Source organism: Ursus maritimus, unplaced genomic scaffold (genome assembly GCF_017311325.1).
Source record: "Ursus maritimus isolate PB19 unplaced genomic scaffold, ASM1731132v1 scaffold_5, whole genome shotgun sequence".
Taxonomy (NCBI): Eukaryota; Metazoa; Chordata; class Mammalia; order Carnivora; family Ursidae; genus Ursus; species Ursus maritimus.
Genome location: NW_024426663.1, coordinates 74,716,398 through 74,743,841, shown reverse-complemented (window position 1 = coordinate 74,743,841; position 27,444 = coordinate 74,716,398). Strand labels below are relative to the sequence as shown.

General features: G+C 48.2%; 2 long non-coding RNA genes across 3 annotated transcripts in view; one reads left to right on the top strand and one right to left on the bottom strand.

The window, feature by feature from the left end:
• LOC103679956 overlaps nt 1-22,825 on the bottom strand; it is a 106,493-nt gene extending 83,668 nt beyond the window's left edge. The window contains exon 1 of the long non-coding RNA XR_005832560.1: nt 22,544-22,825. This is a non-coding gene — a long non-coding RNA (uncharacterized LOC103679956). The remainder of the gene's footprint in view (nt 1-22,543) is intronic.
• LOC103679958 lies at nt 45-9,309 on the top strand. Of its 2 annotated transcripts, none has more exons than XR_005832559.1 (4): nt 45-101; nt 1,467-1,679; nt 3,954-4,042; nt 8,142-9,309. It is a non-coding gene; the product is annotated as an uncharacterized LOC103679958 (long non-coding RNA). The 2 variants fall into 2 exon arrangements; XR_573024.2 differs by lacking the exon at nt 45-101 and adding an exon at nt 102-165.
• Nucleotides 22,826-27,444: the final 4,619 nt, after the last annotated feature.

Below are 27,444 nucleotides of genomic sequence, written 5' to 3'. Positions count from 1 at the left end.
ACAAGATGGGAAACAACAGATGTTGGACAGGATGCGGAGAAAGGGGAACCCTCTTACACTGTTGGCGGGAATGCAAGCTGGTTCAATCACTCTGGAAAATGGTATGGAGTTTCCTGAAGAAGTTAAAAATAGAGCTGCCCTACAATCCAGCAATTGCACTACCAGGTATTTACCCCAAAGATACAGATGTAGTGATCTGAAGGGGCACCTGCACCCCAATGTTCATAGCAGCATTGTCCACAATAGCTAAATTCTGGAAGGAGCTGAGATGCCCTTCAACAAATGACTAGATTAAGAAGATGTGGTCCATATATACAATGGAATATTACTCAGCCATCAGAAAGGATGAATACATACGATTTACATCAACGTGGATGGAACTGGAGGGTATTATGCTAAGTGAAATATGGCAATCAGAGAAAGACAATTATCATATGATTTCACTTATATATGGAATATAAGAAACAGTACAGAGGATCATAGGAGAAGGGAGGGAAAACTGAAAGGGAAACCATCAGAGAGGGAGAAAAACCATGAGAGACTCTTAACCATAGGAGAAAAATGGAGGTTTTCTGGAGGGGAGGGGGGTGGGGGAGGGGATAATTGGGTGATGGGCATAAAGGAGGGCAGGTGATGTGATGAGCACTGGGTGTTACACGCAACTGTTAAATTACCAAACACTACATCTGAAATAAGTATGTACTGTATGTTGGCTAACTGAATTTAAACAAATAAATTTTTTAGGGGCGCCTGGGTGGCACAGCGGTTAAGCATCTGCCTTCGGCTCAGGGCGTGATCCCGGCTTTACGGGATTGAGCCCCACATCAGGCTCCTCCCCTATAAGCCCGCTTCTTCCTCTCCCACTTCCCCTGCCTGTGTTCCCTCTCTCGCTGGCTGTCTCTATCTCTGTCGAATAAATAAATAAAATCTTTTAAATAAATAAATAAATAAATAAATAAATAAAATAAACAAATTTTTTAAAAGCCCCCCTATTGCCCACAGGCCCTTCCTTATCTGAGAATAGTCGCCAAAGGGGACACATTCTTCTAGTCACAGTTAACAATAAGGCTTAGGGTCATCTCAGATGACCTTAACACGGTGACTGACACTTGTCATAAGATAAAAATGGAGAAATTAAGAGGGCAGAGGGCGTAATGGTTGTCTCTGGCATGGACGGCGGTGAGGTGGGAGGTGGGAAAGCCAGGAGGGAGGTCAAGAAAACGTTCCAGAGAGGGAGGCTGATGGATAACCTTCTGCCTAGGGCAAGGCTGGGGGGTGATCAGATTTCTCCGCTGATTCAGTAAAACCTTCCTCCTCACCCCCTAGAGAGCGATCTCGAAAAGTTTTCTCCAACACAACAGGTACTTGCCACACGTAATCCTTAGCAATGACGAAGCTTTTGTTGCGCCGGTGTTTTGCAATTCTTCTAAGCAACGACTTCCTTCCTCCTCGCGCTTTTTTTCCAGGAAAGAAAGTCCATTTCCGCGCTCTGATGCATTACAGCCGGGGATGGCGGGCTGTCAGCTCATCACCGCCTCCGTGACGTCGCAAGCGCATCTGCAGGTAGTCACGTGATGACTCTTTCCATGAGCCACAGCGGAACCCCCCGGCCAAGCATCACAAGCCACAGGGGGCTTTAGAACTTAGCTCTCGGTGCCACGATCAGCATGAGCTATCGGGTAAACGTTCTCGGGAATGTCTTGAGAACATGTTCACATGAGTGTGTGTGTGTCGGGGAGCAGGGGGAGGGTACCTTATTTCCAAACTTACATGTAAACGTGTCAACAGCCCAAACATGCCTCAGTCTTGAGCTGCATGAATGAGCGTGTGCCTTCCTCGCTAACCCCACGCTCTGTACAGTTTATTAGGGAAGCCCCGCCCCAAGTATGTACCTGCTTAGTGTTCACACATCTGGTAAAGTCCACTTGCTCCCACCTCCCTAAAGACACAGCAGGAAGGTGTATGGGCGGCTCCCCAGGGCAGAGCGGACCAGTCAACGGAGGGGTTTGCGTGCTCTATCCGTGCGTTACACGAGTCACATGTAACCTCCCTGAGGCTCTGGGTGAGGGGCCAGCTCTGCCTAGGAATCAACTCCCTGACTTGCTATGGTGTTTGGACTGCCCTGCCCACACGCTCCACCTATTTTAGACAGCACATGACTCTGACTCACACGAAAGAGCAAAGAACTGCCTGATGGCTTTAAAACATGCCACGCACCCACGCCCTTGGGCGAGAGTCCAAAAGAACTCAGGTATCTGAGTGTCCCTGTCGGAGACCCTTTCCCCTTCTGGCATTTACCGACAGATCCAATGAGCGAGGTCATCAAAACTCAGCAAGAGACAAAAAAACATTTCAAAGTTATCTCCCAAACGTACAAGTTGAGTACTTGAGCAAAAATGTGGGGGCCAAAAAAAAAAAAAGAAAAGAAAAAAAGTCAAGTCATTTCTAGCTTGATGTCTTCTATGATATAGTTAGCTATGCCCAGATGCTGCGGGTGGGAAGAAGCCTAAAAGGGTCCATATCAACAGGGTCTTGAGGCCACCAAGAAGGTGCATGGAGAACCTTATTGCAGGGGCCAATGGCTTCAGGTGACACCATGGAAATGAAGTGCCCCACGGTCAAGGGCGCTTGCCCGAGGCATCTTTCCCTTGCTAGGTTAATCCTCAGAAGTCGTCTTAGCTGAGAGCTCTTTTGGCAGCAAGGTCTGAAACCCACTCAAATTTGCTCAAATAAATTGTGTGTTGTGTGGGGGTAGCAGGGAGAAGGGAGAAAGCTCACTCTCTGTAGGGAACTCATCGGGATTCAGGAATTGCTAATGAACCAGACCTCTGTAGGGGCAGGAAGCGGGGCTCCTCAGAAGCCTCCACAGCCAGAACCAGATTCTTTTGCTTAGGGCAAGCTCACTGGCTCCCCTCTTGTGGGTGTTCACACATGCAACAGTGGGTCTAAAACAGAAAAATCGCTTGAGTCACTCAGGCTCCGCGTCTGGGGAACGAAGGGAGTGGTGGGGACTCTGGGCCACTTACATAAAATCCTTCATTCTCGTCCTGTCCCCTGTTAAGTTTGCTGAAAACTCCATTATTCTAAGTAGAGCCCCATGGACAGCTCCAGTCTCTGGAGCCTGGCCAGTGGTGCTCCTGGAGGGACCCTCGTGGGAACAGGTGTGACGTTTGAATGAAGGTCCCCCAGTCTTCAGAGTCCCAAGTGCACCTCAAGTGGCTATGCTTAGAAAGTCACAACTTGCCTGCCGTTTGCTCTGGAAGCCCACCCATTGTAAAATGTGAAAGCTTCGAGTTTCTAAGTGTTGGCAATCACTTCGAATTTCAAACCCTGCGGGCCAAACAAAACATGTTGTGTTTTAACTACGTCCCGTGGGCGGCTGGCTTCCAGCCACTGGTGCCCCAGTGCCTCAGCTTATGGTCCACGTATCTAGTTCCTTCTGTTCCTCAACTGTATTGGCAAATTCTATCTATGTCTCTGGGTTCAGAATTCCTAGAGAGTAATTTCAACGGCTTCCGGCTTGCTTAGTGGCCATCGCTGGTCCAATCCCATGGTGGGTCGGATGGCCCTTTCTAGAAGTTGTAGTTGACCGCTGTTGACACTTCCAGATTTGGGCTCCTCTTTGGATCACATTCTTGAACTGAGAAGGGAGCAGAAGACCTGCCTTCCCTGAACTTCCTAATCCTTCCTATAAGTAAAAGGAGGCAACAGTGATTAGATGCCCTGGGAAAATTTCCCAGCATGCTTCGTTGGGGGTGGGGGAATGGCATCCAATGTCTGACAGGCACTGTGGTGGTGTCTTCTCCACGGGTCGCTTCTCAGTCAGGGTTTCAGAGCAGAGATGAATATGGGCCATCACCCAAGCTTCTTGTGTGGTTAAGATGGACTCTTTGATTTCTTCGCATTTACAAATGATACTCCTCTTCCTTTACTGAACTCTTGCTTGGTGATAGGTCGATGCCTGATAGCCACTCCTGCAGGAAGAGTTCCAGAATATTCTCTCACCAGTAAGGAAAAGAAGTGACGCTCATCAGGTTCTGAGGTGAGCTGCTTGTCTTCACACACTACTCCTTTTCAGAAATGGTCCAGAGGGCTGGTGGTCCTGCATTTCTCTCTGCTTGCTTAGTCCCATCACATAGTTTGAATTCGGGTCCAGGCTTTTCCAAGTCTCTGCAGACTCCGCTCTGTCTGTGCATTCTGAGAGACAATGCTGCTCAGGCTTTACAAAGATTTCTTTTCAAACATCCCATTTCTGGAAGGCGGCACCAATGTCCCTTGCTGCTCTTGCCACCCACCCACGGCAGAGCATAGGAGAGCCTGCCTGATTTGGGGCCAGCCCGCCTGAGTGTGGGTCCAACTCACCGTAAGTAAAAGTCTATAAAAAACAGAGGCAAAAATGGAACAAAAAGTAAGTTAGGCTGGCTCCTTTCGGTTTGGGGCAGAAAAACCCCAGGAAGCCCCTAGGAAAAACTTCGGAATTATTTTACCTTTCTGAGGGGAATCCTAGACCAGGAATTCACCCACGCTTGGAGAATACTCCTGAGAGGATGTATATGTTTTCCAGTCCCAACTTATTTTCAACCCCAAACTCAGGATAACCACACACACACACACACACACACACACACACACCAAAAAAACCCAAAAGACTCTAGAGCAAGCCCAAAAGTCTTGGTTGTGGTCTGGGAGCCTCTAATCTCCAACATTTCAAAGAGGGATTATATCCCGGGGGGTGTTTGGGGAGTCCCCTTTCTGCCTTTCATTTAATACTGGAAAGAAACTTGAAGCTCAGAAGTGTATACTGGTGTAGTGGACATTTATTTATTTATTTTAATGATTATTTATTTATTTATTTATTTGAGAGACAGAGAGAGAGAGCAGGGGGAGGAGCAGAGGGAGAGGGAGAAGCAGACTCCCTGCTGAGCAGGGAGCCCACACATGAGGCTTGATCCCAGCAACCTGGGATCATGAACTGAGCCGAAGGCAGTCGCTTAAGCAACAGAGGCACCCAGGCGCCCCTGGTGTAGCGGACATTTAATTGTGTGTCGACTTCTCCTCCCGCCCCTGATAACAACATACTGATTTTTCTTTGAACTTGCACCCCCAGCCGTGGCCCCTCTAACACCTGCTGTGACTCTGGCTCCAGGCTTGGGCACCGGGTCTGCAGGGGCCGTGGGGGATTCAGAGATGGGCATGGGTCCCAAACGAGGCGTGAGAGTCAGCCCTGACATTGTTGGAACTACAGAGCAAGAAGTGTCTGACGCTGGGACTGCTAAACTGGTCGATGGAGCCCCTCGTAGGGAATGCCAGCCTTGTAAGGAAACTCACCCAGCGGAAAGCAAGGTAGAAGGAGGGAGGCAGGGACAGTGTCCTTCACGCCTGTTTAAAGCCTCGGATCCAAAGAGGCTTGAAATCGCCTACCGAACTTTCCAGTTACGTGGGTCAATAAATCCCGATTCCTTTAAGCCAGGTCAAGCCAGGCATGTGTTTCACAACCGGAGCGCTTGGGACCAAGACACCAGGCCAAGCGACAAATTCCTAGATCCTATACTTCCCACATACTCCTCCCCCTTCGTCGCTCAGACTTTGTCAACTCACGTTACTCTGTGTGACAATCCATCCCTGAGCAGCCCTGGCATTCGCCACTCCTTAGACATGAGTGTTCTGGATCATTCTATGTAGTCCTTCCTGGAGCTGCCAGGGTTCCGATCTTCTCGTTAAAGTATCAGTCCCCTAGAAAGTGCAAGTTGAGCTGCTCTTGTGAGCTCCCCAGGGCCTCGAGAGCCTTGGGAAACAAATGTCACCTCTCCTGCCATCTGCCTCGTGGCGCGTGGCTGTCTTCCCACTGTGTTCCCGCTGTGTTCCCATCCTGTTCTCCTAAGCAGAGCTCTCCTGCTCTACGGAAGAGTCACATACACCCGGCCTTCATTTGAAGCCTGGGTCAATAAGCTCCAGGACAAACGCCAACTCCTGCCAGAGCGCGTGTGTCCTCATTCATCGGCAAGAAACAACCAGAACCGCTGGTAAAAACTACTTGGAGGCCGCTGAGTGTTACCAGACTCTGCGCTCAGGCACAGGGTGACCGTCTGCCCCCAGGGCGGACGGACAGAACCCCCAGCTAGCCCAGCATTCCTGCCAGCTGCTTTCCTGGGCTCTGCTTTCCTGGGCTCCCCTGCATGGGCCCCGGGAAGACGAGGTCTTCGGAGAGTCTGTAACACCAGACATTTATGGAAAGGGGAGAGGAGGAATGGGAGGGAGAGAAGGACAGGGAGATGGGAGGGCGACGAAAATAGCTTTGCTGTGACCATTTCAATTAGTTCAGGCGGGAAATCAGACTGTACCTTAGATATGAAGATAGTGACGGCGAAGAAAATGCAAGGACGAGAAACTATTCGTGCTATTAATTTCGGAAATTAGGCTCTGAGCAAATGTGTGCTACCAGAAGTAACTTTTTTTGTTAGTATAGAGAAAGATTGAAGATTCAATCTGTACAAAAGTCTATTCAGCGACAAAGTAAAAGCCTCTCTCCTCGCGGACCCCCCCCGCCCCCCGCCCTGGCCGCCCTCTCTTCCTTCAGTTGGTTTGTCTTTCCTTCTAGGAAATATATGCACATATTTTTATATTTATTCCACAAAAGAGATCAAACTACCCACGCTTTTTGAAATAACTTCCTTGTTTTCAATTGCTAATAAGACCCGAGGCTTTTTTATAGAAACACAAACAGGCCTGTCTCACTCTCTAGCGGCCGCCTGATTTCCCACTGAAGGCTCCTTTCTGTAACCAGTCCCCATGCGTGGATGCTGACGGTTTGTTGTTTTTTATTTTTAACAGCGTTTGCTCTTGCAAACACTATTTCTTGATGCGTCTCTACAGTGTGAAGTCCCGATTAAAACTGCTGAGCCAATGACTCTACGCACTTTGCTTTTTGATAGATGATGGCAAATAGGGCTTTATTAACACACAGTCACCTGTATCAATCAGCAGTAAGATTCTACATATAATTAAAAACCTGGGGGTGCCTGGGTGGCTCAGTCAGTTAAGCATCTGCCTTTGACTCAGGTCATGATCCCAGGGTCCTGGGATCAAGTCCCGCATCCAGCTCCCTCCTCAGCGGGGAGTCTGTTTCCTCCCTCTCCCTCTGCCTGGCGCTCCCCCTGCTTGTGCTCTCTTTCTGTCAAATAAATAAATAAATAAATAAATAAATAAGCCTAAAGCAATTTTGGCTTAACCATGTGAGAGTTCACTCTCACTTCCTTCAACCAGTTCAGAGACTCATCAGCCACCTAGGTTCCTCCTTTATTCTGTCATGTAAGGTGTGTGGCTTCTATCCTCAGACCCCTCACTGGCCAGCATGGGTCCTGGGGCTCTGCACTCCACACCCACATACCAGGCAGCAGGAAACAGATTGGGGGAGGGGGGGACAGAAGAGGGACACACCTCCTAGAGGAGTCGGTTCCCCTGAAGGAGCCTTCCAGAAAGTTCCACATAACATTTCTGCCTCATCTCATTGGCCAGAACCAAATCACACGGCTGCACCTTGTGATAAGGAGGCTGGGAAGTGTCTGGCCCGCAGTGAAGCCTGCCAAACAATTAGGGTTCAGCTTCTAAGAGGGAAAAGAGAAGGGGGACAGCTGGCCTCTCCCACACATCATTACAGGCGGACCTCAAAGATATTACGGGTTCAATTCCAGACCACCACGATACCGTGAGTATCACAATAAAGCAAGTCAAATGACTTTTTTGGTTTCCCTGTGCACATAAAAGTCATGTTTGTAGCATACTGTAGTCTATTAGCTGCGTCATAGCATTATGTCTAAAAAAAGCAACATACTTACCTTGATTAAAAGTACGTTCTTGCCAAAAATGTTATCCTCTGAGTTCTCAGCGAGTTGTAATTACTGATCCCTGTAACAAAGGTAACAACCACGAAGAAGTTTGAAATATTGCGAATTACCAAAATGCGAGATGAAGACATGAAGTGAGCAAATGCCGTCAGAAAAGCACGTTGCCAAAAATGTCCAGTTTGTAAAAAAAACAAAACAAAAACAAACCAAAACAAAAACCCAGTGTCTGTGAAGTGCGAGATGATGCCTGGACCCATCTTGATAAATTCCAAAATGCTGCTTCTTTTCCATTTGTAGCAGGAAGGGCTATGCATATACATCTAAAACAAGCCGTCAAGCTCCTGTACATTCCCCAGCTTCTGGAGGCTATCTCATGTCCCTATTAATGTGAGCATTTGGACGTCTTCATCCTGGAGCGAGAGGAGCCTTCATAGACGGGAGGAGCAGACATGGAGCTCTCAAAAGTTTCTGGGGCACGATGCGAGCAGCTGTCATCACAAGGAAAGTTGGCTCCACACACAATGAGCCCCCAGGAGCCCATCATTCAGCTTTAACACATTGCCGCTCAGAGCCAATCCAGTTTCAGCTAACTCCTGCCCACTCCCCCATATTTTTTTAGAGAAAGCTCCAGTCCTATGATTTCATCTATAAATGTCTCAGTGTACATCTCAAAAACATAAGAACTCTTAAAAAAAAAATACCACAATGCCACGATCAAATGTAAGATAACTACTCCTTAATACAAAAAGTCAGTCTTCAACTTTCCATGTCTCATAACTTTTTCACAGTTTGCCTGAATAAAGACTCAAAGTAAGTTCCCAGCGTCCGACACATAGAGACGTTTGAGTCTCTCTTCACTTGCAGGTTTCTGGCAGAGTGACGAGGATTTCCATCTCATGTTTTCTTATGATTTACAGAAATTGATCATGATGTTTTGATTTGCAACCAGTGGTCTAACTAGTGCTCAGATCCGCCCCCCCCTTCTGCATCGCCAACCCCAGCCTGGTCTGGGCCACCATCATTTGCTCCTGGACACAGCGATGCCTTCCCAATGGGCATCCGAGGCACCCATCCATCCTCCACCTGCCACACATTTGCTTAACTAGAAAGGGTAAAATAATAAAACCATTGACGAAGAACTCAGGATATTTGTTTCTTCCTGTGTTGCTCAAAGACTTGTCTCTGGGAGCAGTTTCCAAATGTGTCTTCCCAAAACGTATTCGCGTGACAGAGTCAGCTGCCTATGTCACAGACCAGGGTCCCTCTGGGCCTTGGTGCCTATGCTCCTTTTGCTAACCTTGGTGTTTCAGGAACGTTCCGGGTCTTGTCAAAGCCGAGTTCCCTGGTTCCCATTCTATACCCCTCCCTGTCGTAGGATAGCCCTTTCCAGATTTGTCCCTGCTCTCATGCGTTGATGTCCCTGCTTTCAGCCGGCTTTGGGGGCCAGTTTTCACCTCCAGTTCCCAGATCCCAGTGTGGCTAACTCCACACACCCGTCATACCCATCACACCCATCACACACACACACACACACACACACACACACACACACACACACACATCACCACCACTAAAAACAACAGTTCAGATAATTTTTCCTTAATTAGCCCCATGAAATTATCCCAAGGAACTAACCGCCGGCGTGTGCAGGATAACAACGCCCCTTCCAGCAACCTGACTATAATAACAAATGTTTAGCCTGGCCCGGGGACCTGGAATCACCAGGATTTACTGTACCTACTTATGTATAATCTGTAGTCAGATCTGCGTGTGGGTTGGTGGCGAAGACAAAACCACAGCCTTGTCTCCTCGGGCTGACCGGATAAATGATATTTGCTACAATCCCAGGGTTGAATCTGCAGTGGCCAAAGGAGGGCACGGCGACAGGAGGAAGCATTCCTGTTCAAGTGTGGGCTCCCTCTGCTTTCTTCCCCTGCTCTGATCCCAAATGTGTTTGGCCTATCTGTACAAAAGTCTCCCAAAATAACGTTCTCCCTAGGCGTCTCTTTCTCGGCTCCCTTCGGAGGAGTAAACGAGTATCTTCCCGGTGGCTACCCTTCAGCTGAACTTTCTGCCTTCCAGAAATAGAGCCTGGCTCCCGCCGGCTAATCCCAGGGCCTGGGAGCTATCCCAGCAGGGAGGGCCGGGCTGCAGCCCTGAGGCTTATGTAAGGCACCCGTGCCCAGCAGAGGCAGGAATGTGCGGGCAGGGCCTCACAGCTGTCCCGGGGCTCTCTGCTCCCCACATGGGAGCTCCAGAGCCGGCCGAGGGGGTCATTTAATCTCCTGTTATTTTTAGTACAGCTCTGGCTGCTATCGAACTAGGGAATCTGAAGGAAAGTATCCATCCACCTGCTAGGTCTGGATCAGGAAAACAAATACCCTTTGGAAGAACAGAGGTCTTGAACCGGCCACAGGACTAAGACCGAAACCCAGTCCTCCCTCAAACCGTTGGGAAGAGCATGCTTACAGAATTGAGTGTGTTACACGCCCCACGGATGGTAGCCACTGAGTCACCGAATCTTTGAACCAGAGGGGCCTTAGTAAGAGAGACTGTCCAGGGCTACCCTCTCAGGAATGAAGTTGTAGGGCGTTGGGGTAAGTGTCCCATAGACATTTCCACCCCCCGCCCCCTCCCCGGGAGCACACGCATGGAGAGAGGAAGGAGGGAGTTCGGGGAACAGCCCCAAATGCACACATTTCTACCCCCCTTCAGGCAAAATGCTTAATACACAACTCTGGAAGGAACAGCAAAACCCGGGATGTCACACTCCTAGCTCCCATTGTCGTGGAAAATCGAGAAAGGTTACACTCCCGAGAGGTAACATCGCGAGTGTCGCATCGCAGATGTGGTTGAAACGTTAGGTGATCTGACGAATACGTTCCAGGGATGCACGCGGGCGGCTCTGCGCTTGGACCCACGTGGCCGGGACACCTTTGGTAGGTTGTGTTAAAATGTCAGAAAGGGGAGGGTCATTCACACAGACCTGCAGCCTCGCTGTCACAGGCCGAGCCGCTGACCCTTGCCAAAGGGAGCTCTGCTCACAGATTCCTTGCCCTGCAGGCACAGATGGCAGCTCTGCGTGCGAGAAGCCCCCCACCCCGAAACTGCCAGCAGGGTCCCGTCCCTCTGACCCAGCTGCCCCGAGCGTGTGCGGTTACTTGAGCAGTTTCCAAAGGATGCCTTCAGCTGCTCCTTAAGTCACACGCACTGTCCCCACGTAGAGAACCGAGAGGTCCTGTCACATACCACTTTCCAGCAACGTCTCTCCATCGGGACCTATGATTCACTGAGGGAAAAATAAACGGACCCAGAGGGCCGGGATCAGGGCAGACACACAGGGCAGGCTCTGTGGGGGAAATAAAGCTCTGGTTTGTAGGGTTGGCTATGGTCCGTGGGGCTAATATTCCTCCTTGGCCAAGTTCGATCTGCGCACCTGACGTCATCGAATGCAGAGTTGGGAAAAGACGCACACAATCGGCTCCTAAAGGTAGGCGTGAGCCAGTGCAAGCCAGCATCAGCACAACGGGCAGCAAGTTACTTCCATCCTTGGCATCTTGCTTTTCCTGGACCAGTGCAGAACTCCTGTGTTTGCTTTACAATAGTTTTGTTATTTTATTTTATTTTATTTTATTTTATTTTATTTTATTTTATTTTATTTTATTTTACTTATTTTTATTTTCCTCGCCACATACGATGAGAAAGTCAGGCCCTTTTTAGGATCACTGCTGTGTGTTGATCTCCTCACTGCTCAGGACTGACTGGGTTCGTTCTTTGGGATTCTGCTGAAAGCCAGACAACTCGGGGCTGACTTGATTAGGACCTGGAGAAGCAGGAGAGCAGGAGAGCACAGTGACGGACGCTAGGACTTGGGAGTCCGAACAAACCAGCTCCAAGGTCAATTCTATCACAAAGACAAGCCAGGAGATCTAGGGTTCCGGGACCTCCCCTAGGATTAGGTTCTGGGACCTCTTCTAACTCCTCGAAGGTGGAGTAAAATAATAATGTAACCAGTCCACGAGATAGCCGGGGAGGGTTAAATATGCAAATATATGTAAAACATTTAGCTGGGCATCTGGACATGGTGCTGCGTATACCGTAACTATGACTATCCTTCTCGCTGTCACTTGGTCTGCTTTCGAACTCGGCAGCGTGACGGCCTCACCAGTCAAATGAGGTCTGCCCGAATTGTCCGCTGCTTCTGCAACATACCAAGAGCCGCCAAACAGGGCTGTCATGGGTCTCACGAGGCAGGAGCATCCCAGGAGGGACATCAGGGTACGGGCTGTAGTCCCAGAGCCATGCATCTTGTGTTTAGAAGAAATAGGGAAATTGGGATTTCCAGCAGTAAGACCACGCCGTCCATACATGATGGCCTTTGGAAGTGGACAGGGTCGGCTCAGAGATTCCAAATACCCCAGCATGGAGCTGGCTGCTGGGTGGGAGCCTTCCCTGGTGCTCACCGGGGCCTCCAGCCCTGCTCTTTCTTTGTCTGACCTCACCTCTCCTCTTCCCTTGGCCCAAGACTCTTCCCCCTTCACCCCTGTGCCGCAATTCCCCAGCCCTGCTTCCTCCTGAGGCCGGGCACAGGGGCAGAAACACCCTTCCAGGGGCATCACAATCCTTCTCTTTATGTGTCATTGTATAATTCTCAAATCTTCTTACCTCCATACATGTTTGGGCCTTATCAGCAGCCCCCTGAGTCATGCAGGGCTGATCTCATTACCCTCACCTCACACCTAGAAAGAAATGGTGTTGGGGCGCCTGGGTGACTCAGACGGTTAAGCGTCCAACTCTTGATTCGGGCTCAGGTCATGAATTTGGGGTCCTGGGATTGAGCCCCGCCCTGGGTTCCATGCTCAGTGTGGAGTCTGCTTGAGATTCTCTCTCCCTCTGCCCCTCCCTCTGTTTGCTCTCTAAATAAATAAATAAAATCCTAAAAAAAAAGGAAGAAAAAGTGTCCCAGAGAGGCCAGTGAGTTAGCCAAAGGGCAGATGATGTTTGTGGCAGAGCTGTGCCCCCCCACCTGCTTTTATGTCTCCCCCAACATAACTTTTCATCCCTCTAGGATTCCTTGTAGGCTTGCAGCTGGACAGCGGCCCCATGTCAACACCTGCATCGTCGCGGTGATGAATTCTATCAGTCTCCCTGCTCCGTGTCTGAACATACGAGCGGTATGTTCCCATCCTGCCTTGGGTCGGAATATCTTTCTGAACTTGACTATTTCTGTGGTGGCGGGAGAGTGTCCCCTGAATGGACTCTAAAGCGGGCAGTTAGGGAGTCCATGGAATTCTGAGAGGAAAATCCTTACACGAGCAGCAGAGCTAGAAAAACCCTAGGAACGACCCAGCCCTCCCCGGACTAACGAGCAAGGTGAGGCAGACGGCTTGAGGGACTTGGACCCAGGCCCCGGACTGGCTGGCCAGTGGCTGAAGGGGCCAAGACCCCTGGTCTTTCACTTTAGGCAAAATCTCTTTCACTTAGGCTCCTGGTCCTCTTCTGAAGACTTAGGATTTTCAGTTGTTTTATTTTAAAGAAGGCAAAGACCAGGAAAAAAAAAAAAAAAAAGAAGAAGAAGGCAGCAGGCAAGGTCGTAAATCCAAATGCTGGAAAACAAATAAAAAAGCTCTTCCTTTTCTACGATAGGATCGTGCCGTTTCTTTATTCATCACGCCAATGCAAACACTAGAAAATGTCGGCTAAGGTAAACAGTGTTTTATACGTCAAGCTCTCCACCTTTAACCACGTGGAGGCATTTTTCTTCAACTATATGTGAGGTCTGATTCCAGAACAATGACATCTCCTTTCCCAAATGAGACCAAATGTCCAAATGAGTAGCATGAACACCGTGCTCGGTGCAGAAGGTTTTGGAATTCTCAAGAATTTTCTTCAACATCTATGGAGCATTCTTTTGCAGGCTGCCAGTGAAATGATGCACTGTCTTGGTGAAATTGGACTCTTAGTGCCTTCTCTAGAAATGGCTACAAAAAAGGAGTCCATTGTTCTTTACCTCTCCGTGGGGGTGATTTGCAGGACGTTGACCACTCGTGTGAACCTGAGTATTTCCACCATGACGAAATCACTCGATCTTGGAAAGCCTGCTGAGCCTCGCAGAGACATCAGAGCTGTGCTTGCTGTCACCATCAAGAGAGCGACTCAGTCTCCCTTCAAGGCCAAATCAATGGCTCCAGTTTGGTGGCAAGTCCCCTTCCTCCCCTTCCTCCCCTTTCTCCTCCTCTTCCTCCTCCTCCTCCTCCTCCCAGTCTTCAGGGACTGTTTGCTGATGCTACCAGTTTTCTTTTAAAGCTAAAAGAAATAAATAGCTAGCTATTTTCTTTTAAAGATGCTTGCACAAAGAAGGCGGCTGAGTCTTCGTCGGGGAGAGAGGTGACCAAAGTAGTGAAGGCTTTCGTACTTTGGTAAGAGATTTAAAAATTCAAGGTAAACACCGGGCTGGGTCACCCCGTCAAGCGAGACAGGAAGCCTCCGAACAAACGGTTTGTGTAAATGCCCCATTTTCAGAGTCTCCGGTGTTGGGATGGGCGGAAAGCTGGAGAAGTAGGAATATCTTCACCGGAAGGAAGGATGTCTGTGGATGATGGCGGCGGGGGGGAGAGTTCTTTTGGGCTCCTCTTCTACCAGCTTAACCAGGACAAAATGTAATAAGGCCAGAAGAGGAGGATTTGCCACGTAACTAATGAAGCTTACGCTCAGGGCTCGTCGATGGCCCAGACTTCTTCCAAGGCTCCCTAGCTCATTTTCCATTTTTAGCCGTTTTCCTTTTCTTCAAGAAGCCCCCTCTCCAAGACTGAATAAATTTCAGTCCCCTAAAATCTGGAGTAGCCCCTGAATGTCCCACGTAGAGATTCTGAGTGACAGAATTGCGAGCGGAGGCCAGTCTGATGTGGGTCATGGGGGAAAATGCTTAGAGCCGCTGCTTTTACTTGGGTGCACAAGAAGGATCACATCTCTCCTTCTCTCTATTTTATGTGAATCAACCTGATTTCCCCTTGGAAGCCCCACCCTACTGGACCACACACACACACACACACACACACACACACACACTCGACTCTGAGGATGACAGCCCCTCCATGCTTGAGACACGGCAGTTCCTGCCAGGACCCAGAACCCCAGAGCTTGTGTCCCCAGGCCCATCATCAACCATCTCCCTTGAGGACCGGCCACTTGCTTAGGAACCTAAGAACTAAATGACAGGCACATTGCCCTCTCCAAGGACCCAGAGACCTCTTCCCTCTTCCGCTCCAAGACGACCTCCGCTTTACTAAGCAGCTTCCTCCAAGACGCAAGCCTCCTGTCTTTCCTGTTCTTTACAATAATTCTTTCGGCCTACTCTCCCCAGAGTGTGATGGTTAGCAAAGCAGATGTTAGTTTGTCTTTGATCGGCAAACTTCCCCAGGAAGAAAGGAGACTTTGTATTAAGCCCCCTGAGTGCAGACACAGAAGGGAGAGGGGGAAAGAAAATAGCACATTTCCATATGAACATAGAATGATTATTTCTGGGGCGCCTGGGTGGCTCAGTCGGTTAAGCGTCTGCCTTTGGCTCAGATTATGATGCTGGGATCCTGGGATCGAGCCCTGCATCGGGCTCCCTGCTCAGCGGGGAGCCTGCTTCTCTCTCTCCCTCCGCTTGTGCTCTCTCTCTCTCTCTCCAGCAAATAAACAAAATCTTTAAAATAAATATAAAATAAAATAAAACAAAATAAAATAGAATGATTGTCTCTATAAGGCCACATGTCATCACATGCAACTCATCTTGCCTCCTCATTTTTCCAACTGCTGGAAGAAATGCTATTACAATCCAGAGAAGAAAGCCCTTTATGAATTTAGATGGGGTAGAGAAGACGCTCCCAAGGAGGACTACAGGTTGCATATAAAGGAGTGCTCGTCCTGGGCACGATCCCAGGGCCAGCGAAGAAGTCCCTCAGGGTGTACCCAAGCACTCGGTGGAGTTGGCCCAGCTGTAAACCACCTTTCTTTCCCAGCTTCCTACTTCATGAGTCAATATTTGCAAAAGAGATGCAAATATTGCCTCAAGGAAATGTTACAAGTGTATTCCTGTGGTCTCATGTTCCTGGTCTGTGTATTGTTTTTATTTTTGTTTTTTTAACTCCAGAGCCTTTACGATGTCTCTCATCAGATGGTTTGCAGCCAGGTGTAAAATGGTATTCTGTGCAAAAACAGCCACCCAGCTCCTCCTGATGTCCAGAAGTGACGGAGTAAACCCTAACCTCTTCTTGGCCCTTGAGTTCACGGGCCCGCCCCCAAAGGGCAGGGGAGCTCACACTGTGGGTATTGACCAGCTTGGTGCGCGGGGCCGGTCTGGCCACATTGCAAATAGTCCAGCATGAAGAAATGGGTGAGTCAGGGGTCAGCATTCTGTTATTTCTGCTTGGTTGGTTTTGGGGGCACGGTGTCCCGATTCACTGGAGTCCATGTCACGTTGACAGAACAAGCAAAGGCATGAGGGGGTCTTGCGCTCGAAGACATGAATTAGATTCGGTAACGAAACAGATCTTTGGGGGGAAGACTGAGCCTCTCTTAGGCTTCTTCCCGAAGGTTCTGTGAGCTCTGTGGTAACAACAAAGCTGTCTGTCTGCACTCCTGAGGATTTACAGCCTCCGGTTCAGGCTGGGATGCCATAAACTCGCCAACCTAACACCTTGGCTGATGATGTTTTTAATTCCCTTAATGAGAACCAGCTTAGTGCTAAACACACATGAGGAACCGAATAAACAGTCCTCGGTGGATTCCACCTTTCTCCATTCATCCTGCAACTCGCATGCCCAAGAAGAGAGTTCCTCCTGAATCAGCTTGCTGGTTCTAGACACCATTTCAAGCATCCTTGACACCCTTGAGTTTTCTCACACCATCGTCATTTTGCAGCTCGGGAAGCCACTGGTACCTCTCCCTTAGCCTTTGGCAACAGCACCCCCAAGTTTAGCCGGGATGTTTACCATCTGTTTCTCATCCGAGTGCACCTGTGGGGCTGGGGGCAGTTATCCCTGGCATTTTAGGGGTCAGGAAATATACTCCTGATGACCCAAGGGAATGTGAGACAGAGCTCTGACCAGGACCCTAGATAGTCAGGACTGTACATGACCCAAGACGATAAACGCTACTGAGTTAGGTGGCTTTTCATCATTTTCCGACGGACCCATTCTTCAAAGCACCACCTTCCCAGCCCCAGCCACCTTCACCACCTCCCAATCTCCTAACACATTTTATCTGTATGTTACCTTGGTCTTTAACACATTCTCTTGATAGGATCAATCACTATTAATGGCTTATATGACCTTCCCTCTGGAACATTTCCTCCTTAAGGAAACTCCTGACGCCTAGCACCATGCCCGGTCTCACGTGGGGCTGGGGATGGACCGCCCAGGGACCAACACGAGCCTGAAGGGCTGCTGAGAACAGTAAGCTAATACAAACGTGAACCAGGATATGATCCTCGGCTTGATTCAAAAAAACCCGGCCCAGGTACCACCTCCCCATTGGCCTCCTCTGTCACAAGCAAGAAGCAGCCTCCCCACAGCCCTTGCAGGAGGTCTGGCTGGGCACATACCATCTGTGAACTGCCCTCTTGGCCTTGCAAGTTCATGCAGAAACAGACTCATGAGCTAACCTTGAATGAGCACCCACAGATTGTCAGATTGCCCTGGGGAACTGGGCTGAGTTCCCGGCCCAGTAACCGAGGCGAGTAACATACTGCCCTCCGTGTCCAAACCAACGAGCTCAAGAGGTAAGGCCACCTGGCCACCCAGCAAGCTTCACATTTAATCTGATCATACAGACAAAACCAAAAACATGCTTACTTATTAAAAAAAAAAAAAAGGCAAAAATGTTCAACCATAGAACATTCGGGAAAAGAAGAAAAGCACAAAAAGTCACCAAATTATCCATTATATCACCACCCAGAGATAGACACCGTTTAACATGCTGGGATATTTCTTTCCAGTCTTTTTTTTTTCTCTGTGTAAAAAATATTTTTCTCACGTAACTGAAATTATAGTTTGAGAACCTGCTGATTTTCACTTAACAAAACCATTTCGCCGGGCGTTTTTCCTGTTCTTAAAAATTCCCAAAGCACGATGTTAATGGCTTCATGCCATTGCCCATCACAGAGATACTCTGATGATGTAACCACGATTTTTTTCTTACTGTGTCGTTCACACGGCACCTTACGGTTCCTGGAGGGTGCGACTGGGAACCCTAGCACAAATCATTCCGCTGCAATCTTTTTTAGGAAACGGTCAAATAGACCCTCTTCCTGCTGGAGAAAATATACACAATTTCTCAGGACAAAGCTACGTTTTCCCACCACATAAAAATGGCCAGTGGGCTGACCCCATGATGCCCCACCTCGTGTTTCCCTTTATCTGTTCAGCTGCTGCCACGGCAGACCCTTTCTTTGTTCCTAACAGCTTCTCCCCGAAGCCCTAAGCCGTTCTCTATCTCTGCCTGGGGTTTTCTCCGGGACTCAAAGACTCCAGGAGCAATCCTCAACCGATGACGGGGACAGTCGGTGGTTACAAAACACAGCTTCCTTAGCCTTCCCTGGAATGATTCCCCTGGGAGGGGAATCCCGCTGCAGGCGCGGTGATGGTGACCCACTGGTCCTTGGCTTTCTTCCCTTCCTGCCTTCATACGCATCCCTCGAGGTCGCCTTCTGGAATCCACTTCTGAATAACCAGCTAAACTCAGCCTGGCCTCTGGGTCTGCTTTGGGTGAACCCAAACGCACGCGGTCCTCTAAAAGCTTATCTAAGAAAGAATATAGACGGGCGAAGCCCGATATTTCACAACGGGCCACTAAAATACTGCTATGACTCATGCACTCCTTGTAGAAAATACGAGTTTGCCTCACTGACATGAAGACAGTCTGGAACCTCCTTTCTTTCTGAGCCATCTTGACTCCCTTCCACCCCCTTTGAAATTTTGCCTCATGATCTGGAGTGGAAATAGAGTGCCAGTCTGCATTTCCCCAGGGTCATTCTTTAGAACACACATATTGTTTGTCATGTTGTCATGTTTGTCGCATATTTAGAAACAGCCTTGTCACTTTCAGTGGTTGTCCCGCAGAGAATCTGAAGACGAAGTAATTGGAGATTCCGGGGGATGTGCGCAGACCAAAGTGTTGGCTAAATCAACCAACAGGTTAATAGTCTTTGTTTATACAGCTGGTGCTTAATATAAGCATGCAAAGGTTATCAACATTAACACCTTATCAAGGACTGCTTGAGGCCAGTTCATAAAGCAATGGGTGTTTTCAATAAATCAGAAAGCCAAAGAGTCTTTGAAACCTCAAACCCCTTCTTTACAAAAGAAAGAGACTCCTCTTTCCGCATAAAACAATGCAAACCTTTAGCACATTTCTAGAACATTCTCTACTAAGAAGAGTTTTGTATACCAATGATTAAAGAATTTAAGGCCCTTCCTGGCTTTCCCATTCTTTGGACCTTCATTTCCCACGCGAGCATACCTTGCTCTTCTTCGGTTCTTACTGACATGCTACTTGGCATTTAAGACACAGATTAAAATCTTCAGAGGCTCCATTACGGTCCGTTTCCCACTCCCCTACTGATGCGTAATTGAAAATCAGCACAATTCTAAATCACCAAATGAGTAAGAGAAAAAACACCCCACAGAGTTCTAATATTTCCTATGACGAATGTTTTTGGTGCTTCTTCGGAAATGTCAAATATATTCCAAAAAATACTAATTATTGTGTTTTCTGGTATCATAAGCATAGACTGAGTTTGTCTCTTGAGTAACCCCATCCACGGTTACGGATTGCTTTGCAGCACAGAATTGGTCATTGCAAAGCCCACTAAAGTCCCAAGTCACAATATTCACCCCCACCCCCACATATATGCTAACAGCCAAAGAATTAAAGGCACCCCAAATGTGGTCCTCTGGTTAGTATTCAGACGGGTGATGAATGTATTTCACAGGCAAATGGCAAGTCTCATCAAGAATGGCTTTTGTGATGCCAGAGCCCCATCGAAAAATCAAATTAATCTACATATCACCAAACGAATGCCCCAGCAGCTTCTCCATGGGCTCCTGAAAATAAATTGACCTTAAAGTCACCACTAGACAGGTCTGGCAGTACAGCTATTTATCACCACTCCTGCTGGCCAAAAACCTCAGCTGGGTTTGACGTCTGGAGGATGAATGGGAACAGACTGTCCAAACAATTCAAGTGGTTGATAAAGCTCCATGCCTTAGGGCTCTTTTAGTGGACAAGGAGAAAAACCCAACTCCAACTAGCTCAAGAAAGAAAAAGGGAGGTGAGGAGGTTATAATTTATGTACCTGGGAAGTCCTGGGTCTTCAAGAAAGTCCAGAGGACTTCAGGCAAGGCTGAATCCAGGGGCTCACGCAGCGCCATCAGGGCAATGCCCCTGTCTCTCCTCCCTCAGCTCTCGCTACTTGCAAAATCGGAGTCATTCTACAGACTGGAGCCCCTCTTTACAGCTCCCCCGTGAGTCTTAGGGCTGTCCCCATTTGGCTGAACTTGGAGCACTTGCCCATTCCTTAATCCCAGGCTATTTTGGCCAAGGCTGGGGTTTCTGTGCAGCCATAAACCTGGAGGTGGGGCTGCCCACATACGTACGAACTGGGAATGAGAAGGGTGGTTCCCCCAACAGAAGATGTTGGGCAAGCAAGAAAAGATGTCCATTCTGATGGCTCACCCCTCCTTTGTAGCATATGTTGATTATGATAGGGGAGCAAAATGCAAGCTGAGGGCAAAGCACAAGCTAACACCCTGCGACACTGCCCTCCCCCACCCCCCAGGATGGGATATGTATATTCCTCAGGTGCTCCTGCCCGCTGGAGAACAAAGGAAAGGGAAAAACAAACGGTCAACTGATAGAGGTCACAGTCACACCGGGACGAGAGTCTCCATCAGTTTGCAACTGTATCAATGATTTCCAAGAAAAAAGCACTGAATCAATGATTTCCAAGAAAAAGGCAATCTTACCAATAGCCAGACCTCCAGAAAACTATGGACTCCATTTCTTGGAGCCCTAACATCACCCTCCCTTCCCTAGGATAGAAAATCTTATGTAATCAGTCACTCCTTGCACTTAAAATGCAGCTCTTTCTGCCCACAGGTCCTGCCCCCCGTGCTATAATAAAAACATCCTCTTTGCACTGAAAACATCTCAAGAATTCTTTCTTGACCCTTGGCTCCCAAGCCCCACTTCAAACCACATTAATTAGAAGGCGCAACCTTGTCATGCCTCTTTCATGCTCAAAGCAGCTAGTGTGAATCCTCATTGCTAGTAGGTGCCCATCTCTACTAGTTGATCAATTGATTGACTAGCATAGAACAATTAAAAAACCAGGGGGTTTTCCTTGGTGCGAAGGCCATGCGTGGCAGTCTGCAAAGAAAGGACCCCACCAAAGCACAGAACTTACTCACTCTGGTTATGAATGAGTCTCTGTAGACACCTGCCTAGCCCAAAGAGGGATGGGCTGGGAGACACGGCTCCAACTGGATGGAGATACCCAGCATCCCAGCACCATATTTTTGAGTGGTGAACTTGCGGCTGGTTCCGTATCTAGGGGGCACCGGTAGCTACTTGCGTAATATTTTGACAACTTCTCAAGCACTTGTAAGTCCCTAATTTCTCCGCAGCCAATCAACCAAACCCTGTGTGTAGGGTGTTACAGGAAAAAACGCGGGGGTGGGTTCTAGTCCCCATACTGCTATTAATAAATTATGTGATTTCCAGCAAATGCCTTGGTGTCAGAGGGCATCAGCTACTTCCTCCACAAAGCTAGGAATTCGTTCTTGTCAAGCTCGGGCATTCTGCAATCCACAATATACTGAGCTCTGTCACAAAGCCCTGGCTTGCACATCGGAGACCGTTTTGAGAGCTTTAAAAATAACCCCGACACCTGGGCCGCAACCCAGATCAATTACATGAGAATTTTTGGCGATAAGGCCCAGGCATCAATATATATTTAAAATCTCCCCAGGTGATTCTGAGTTTCCCCCGAGGGTGAGAAGCACTATCCTATTTCTTTATTCTGCAGTCTTCTCGAAGAGCAAGCCGAACGGGGAGAAAAGTGAGCCCTGGCAGAGCATATCTCCCAGGGACCCCGTCAGCAGCCAACATGGCCCTGCAGCTAGGGGTATCTGCCATGTGCAGTCCACTTGCTGCATTAGAAATTACTGTCTTTTACTGATGCTCCCTAGTGCCATCTGGCACTCAGGATATTCCAGGGCACGTTTCCAGGATTAGGGTGTTATTGTTTTGGGCGCTGAAACCATTTCAGCCGAAAAATATCTTTCACTCTTAAGAGGGTAGAAAACTTCAAGGTGCTCCCCACGTTGCAGAATGAGCTAGAAACGGGTGGCACCCAAGCGATAACTCCATTGTTTCCCTTCTCTTATGTAATAACGCATATTTCTGTTCAATTACATGAATCATCAGATTCGCTCTAAGATCAGAATGCATTGAAAAGCAGGAGGAAATAAATCGCCAGCAATTAGCTGCTTTTTAAAAGAGAAAAAGAAATCATAATCAGTTGAGCTTTCTATGGTACAATAATACTAACCAGCATTTATGTCACTTTCAATGATAGGTTGGTCTGTTTCATTGAACCTTTTTCACCCCCGGGGAATAAAACGGCTATACAATTTCATGATTCACATCCATACCTCCTGCCACATAATCGAGTGTTCCATGCGAGCCTGCCTCCTACGAGCGAGGGCTTGCTCTTCACCTCTGTTGTTTGTTCCTTCTTGTCTCTGCTCCGCGAGCTCTGATGCCCTTTCAAAGTAACAAGACAGAAATAACTTAGCTTGAAGTTTCAGGAAGTTACTTTGTCCTCCTGAAGCTCCATTCGTTTCAAGCCTTTTTAAAAACATATGGGACAGGATTAAAATACAGGACATGGGGACACCTGGGTGGCTCAGGCAGTGAAGCATCTGCTTCCGGCTCGGGTCATGATCCCAGGGTCCTGGGATCGAGTCTCGCATCGGGCTCCTTGCTCAGTGGGGAGCCTGCTTCTCCCTCTCCCTCTGCCCCTCCTCCTGCTTGTGCTCACTCTCTCTCTCTGTCACATAAATAAATAAAAACTAAAAAAAAAAAAAATACAGGATATAAATGAAGCCAAGGACAAGGGGAGCCCTGTTCATTCCTCTCTTTCTCTCTAAGCGTTAAAACCAGCACACGTTGTAGCGATTAGATAAGAGCAAGTGTCTCAGTTAACCATAGTTCGCGTCATTAATTTTCTTCGGAGAGGCTCAAAGTTTGTGTAGAGAGGCCCCTGGGTGTGAAGGGGGGCTTATGCTCATTTTATATGGTTTCATACCAGCATTTCCTACACTTCAGGGTAGATTTTGCTTCTTTGGGAATGCTCAAAACCTGCCTCTTCTACAAAACCTTTGCTATAGCGATTTCCCATAATCGGCTGGATTTTGGCTTGTCTTAATTAATCACGTTGTCTGATAACACCAGACTCCATTTCCCGTGGCAACCCTTGCCTGGGGTTGGGTAGAAGGCACCCCTTTTAGAAGGAGTTTGGCCCCCAACTCAGCATGTCCCTGCCATTTCTACTTGACTGACATCAGTGACGATTACTTCCCTGAGGTCTTAGTACCCAGGAAGTCCCCATTGTTTCCAAGTTCCCCGAACCCTTCTGGGAGTTTTAGGGAGCTTGTATTTGTCATGGTTTTTCAGACACACAAAACCCTATAGGATAGGTAGAGACAGACAGCTATCCTATATATACATACATACACATACACGTACCCAGAGAGCAATCTCAAAGAACTGGCTTATGTGATTATAGGGACTGTCAGGTCCCTATTTACAGGCTGAAAATTCAGGTGAGTTGATCCTGCAGCCTTGAGTACAAAGCCTGGAAACTCAGGCAGAGTTTCTGTATTTCAGTCTGGAGGCAGAATTCCATCTTTTTGGGGGGAAACCTCTGTCTTTGTTCTAAAGGCCTTCAACTGATTAGACGAGGCCCACCTACACGATGGGGTATCATCTGCTTTGTTTGACGTCTACTGATTGTACACGTTATTTACACCTTTTAAAAATACCTTCAAAGCCACACCTAGACCATCGTTGGACCAAATAATTGGGTGCCATAGCCTAGCCAGGTTGACATAAGAAATTAACCACCACACGGGGTGCCTGGGTGGCTCAGTCGTTAAGCGTCTGCCTTCAGCTCAGGGCATGATCCCGGCGTTCTGGGATCGAGCCCCACGTCAGGCTCCTGCGCTGGGAGCCTGCTTCTTTCTCTCCCACTCCCCCTGCTTGTGTTCCCTCTCTCGCTGGCTGTCTCTATCTCTGTCAAATAAATAAACAAAATCTTAAAAAAAAAAAAAAAAAGAAATTAACCACCACAGAGCTACAGGCAGGGGGCCGGGTTCTCAGGAAGCACAATGTTAGCACCTCCTTTTCTTCCCCTTCAACTCTCATCGTTCCCCAACCAGGAGGATCTTTATGTAGTCACAAGACCAGGGAGGCTTATATTCCTCCAGAATTACTGACGATATCCTGAGAGCCCTTATGCCTGTGGCAGCACCCTTCCCTGAGACTGTACGTACAGGAAGGCCGGGCCGCCAAAGGGGGGGGAAAGGCCTGGGGTACAGGACATGCGGGACACCACATCCTCAAGGAGTATTTCAAAGTATCCCCTGCCGCCATTGCATTGCATCTGTGTTCATCAGTGCTCTTGGAGCTGAGCCCGCTCTTTTCCTCTCCAATGACAGAAAGTTCCCTTCACTCCTGGTGTGACTTCTTCATCACCCACTTCCTCTGAAACCTTTTTTGCATCCTGACTTCTGCTCTCTACCGGCACCTAAGTGAAGCTGTTCCTTGGAGATTTCTTGAAGACGCATTAATGATCAGACTTGGGTCCATACTGCCTTTGGGGACTCTCACTGCGTCTTCCCTTTGGGTTCTTTTTGTGAGCCTCTATTTGCAGGGGGATTCCCTCTATCTGACATCCCGAGTACAGTAGTCCCCAAAGTGTTCCTCCGGCTGGGTTCTCTTCTCCACCACCATCTCCTCGACAATCTCACCTACCTTCAAAGTTCATCATCTTGACTGAGCAGATTCTAACATCCAGAGTCTCTCGTGAGCTCTAGACTCGTGTTTTTTCCCCATATTCGGGACCTCTGCTCCTAGGTGTCCCTCTGGTACCTAAATTTTATTACTGCCAATAGTCATTGTCTATCTCCTTGAAAAAAAGCTCTGTGTGTGTGTGTGTGTGTGTGTGTGTGTGTGTGTTCCTCGTACTGACCTCTCTACGGATGCGCCATAATTTCCAAGTACTTGGGTTTCAACTTGAAGTTGAATGGTAGTTTCTGACCCTTGTCTTGGCTTGCTCCCTCATTTCCAAACACTGTTTATCCCATCGATACGTGTCTCACAGTCCCTCACACAATGCCCTCCATTTCTGTTCTCACGGCCACCATCCTGGTGGCCTCCTTGTCACTCATCTCCTCCCTGCAGGAGCTGCCTGACTGTCCCTATTCCACCAGCAACTGAGCCTCCCAATATTCCCGGGCACACCTGGGCTTCTCATTCTCCCTGCTTTTGCTCAGGCTCTTTCCTTTGCACCCTTCTTCCTGAATGTGACCCTTGAGTCCACAGACTTCGTTCCGCCATCTTGGCATTTTACCAGATTGCCTTGTAGCCATTTGCGCACCTCTGAGTTTTTATTATGGCCTTAATTTGTCTTGGAAGCCCCTGAAGAGGTAAAGAGCTTTCGATCTGGAAGGGCAAACTGGCAGTATCCGCCACTAAAAATGTTGCTCATGGAAGGTGCTTCGTAGATATTTGTGGAAGGAAGTAATAGGTGTTTACCTTGAGTCTCCTCCTAGAATTTAAAGTGAGGGTGAGGACTTGGTCTTCTCTTCTCCCCTTCCCTCTCCTGCTCCCAGCCCAGGGTAGTGCGGGACTCAGAGCTCTCAGGAAACCTGTCACGTGAGGGACTCGTGGAGTTCAGAAGATCTGGAAAGTATCAGCCTGCCTTAAACCAAAAAAAAACCCCAAAAACCTCAACACATATTTTGCAAATATATTTTGATGATCCTCCTAAGGTTTTAAATATTTGTCAATTATTTAAATTAAACTGCTTTAATGAATAAATAAATAATAAAACCTTTAAAAAAGAAAAAAATTGCATACAGAAACCTGGATATCTACCTTCTCTTGAAAAACAATGACATTTAGCAAGATTGGACCCCTATTCCCACTGGATAACCATTGGCTGGAGCTGATTCAAGTGCCTCCTTGCTCTGGGGCCCACGCACTCCACTTCGCCACAATTCCTTCCCACCCTTTTTAAAGTCAGCGGCTTGGCCCCATAGACTCAGGAACCCCTCCCTGATCTAAGCCATTTGGGACCCTAACTTCTTCTTGTGGCCCACACACGGGTCAGGCTCTTCCTATGACCCCATGCTAACGAGTATTCCAAAATTCACACTGACATCCCTCTCTAGGCTGACAAATGAAGGCCCCGTTCCCGGGGGACCCATGGAGCCAACCCCACGCCAATTACTGCCTGTGACCTCATTCTGTTTCCTTCTGCCTTTCTCCTCTGCTTCGAGGGAAAGCAAGCCAAGACCCTAAACAAAAGCAAGCTTTCAGCCTCTCTCTCCTTGAACAACAAATGAGAGCAACCATTGCCAACCATCTCCAGTGTGAGTATCTTTCCAGAACAAAGGCTAGCAACAGTTTCCCCCGCCCCAGCGGCCTCTGCGATTACACGGGGGAAACCAAGGGAAATTCCCAAGTTAAGCAAGGAGTCAGCACTACTGGGTCCAGAGGCGTTTTCAGATCAAGGGTGGACGTTCCAGAAGCCCTAGGGATATCTGGTTTATAAAACAGGTATTTGGGGACTTCCAGGAATCTTCCAGACGACGAATGGAATCTATCCCTTGCCATCCAGTTACCTCATGGACTACAGACTTGGCTTATCTCTGTAAGCTGAGCAAGACAGAATGGTCTGGAAATAGACGGCACTCCCTTGACCCCGTTAACCTAGCAGAAATGCTAATGATGAATTTGATGTGGAAATTGCTGGGTGGGGCCCCAGCTCAGATGAGACGTGAAAACAGGGCACTTCTTCAAGGGGAAGTAGGTGCTCAGTTCATGTGCCATCAAATTCCTCAGGTCCGTGTTGTCATCTGAGTCACCCCCCCAACAGCCAGGCTTTCCGGAGAGAAAATTCATATACACACATACGTAGTTTATCGAATTCATATGAATTTGTGAAAATTAATATTTAATGTATAGGGTTAAAATTTATCTATGATTTTATAAAAAATTAATTGAGAGATATATATATATCATTCATATATCATCATAATATATATATTACCGCAGCACATACATTGATTAAGGTTTGACGCTGCTGCTTTTCTTCTTCCGGGACTTTTCAGAAACACAAAACAACGCCCCAGGAGCGCGTTTCCTAGGGTTGTTTTTAACGTAAACAAGGGGCAAGAGGCTGTCGCCCTTCCAAGTGCAACTCTAAGGAAGCAGGGGCTTTTCTGGTGCCACCTATCTCCTTAGCCTTCTCCGCGACTGCAAATGT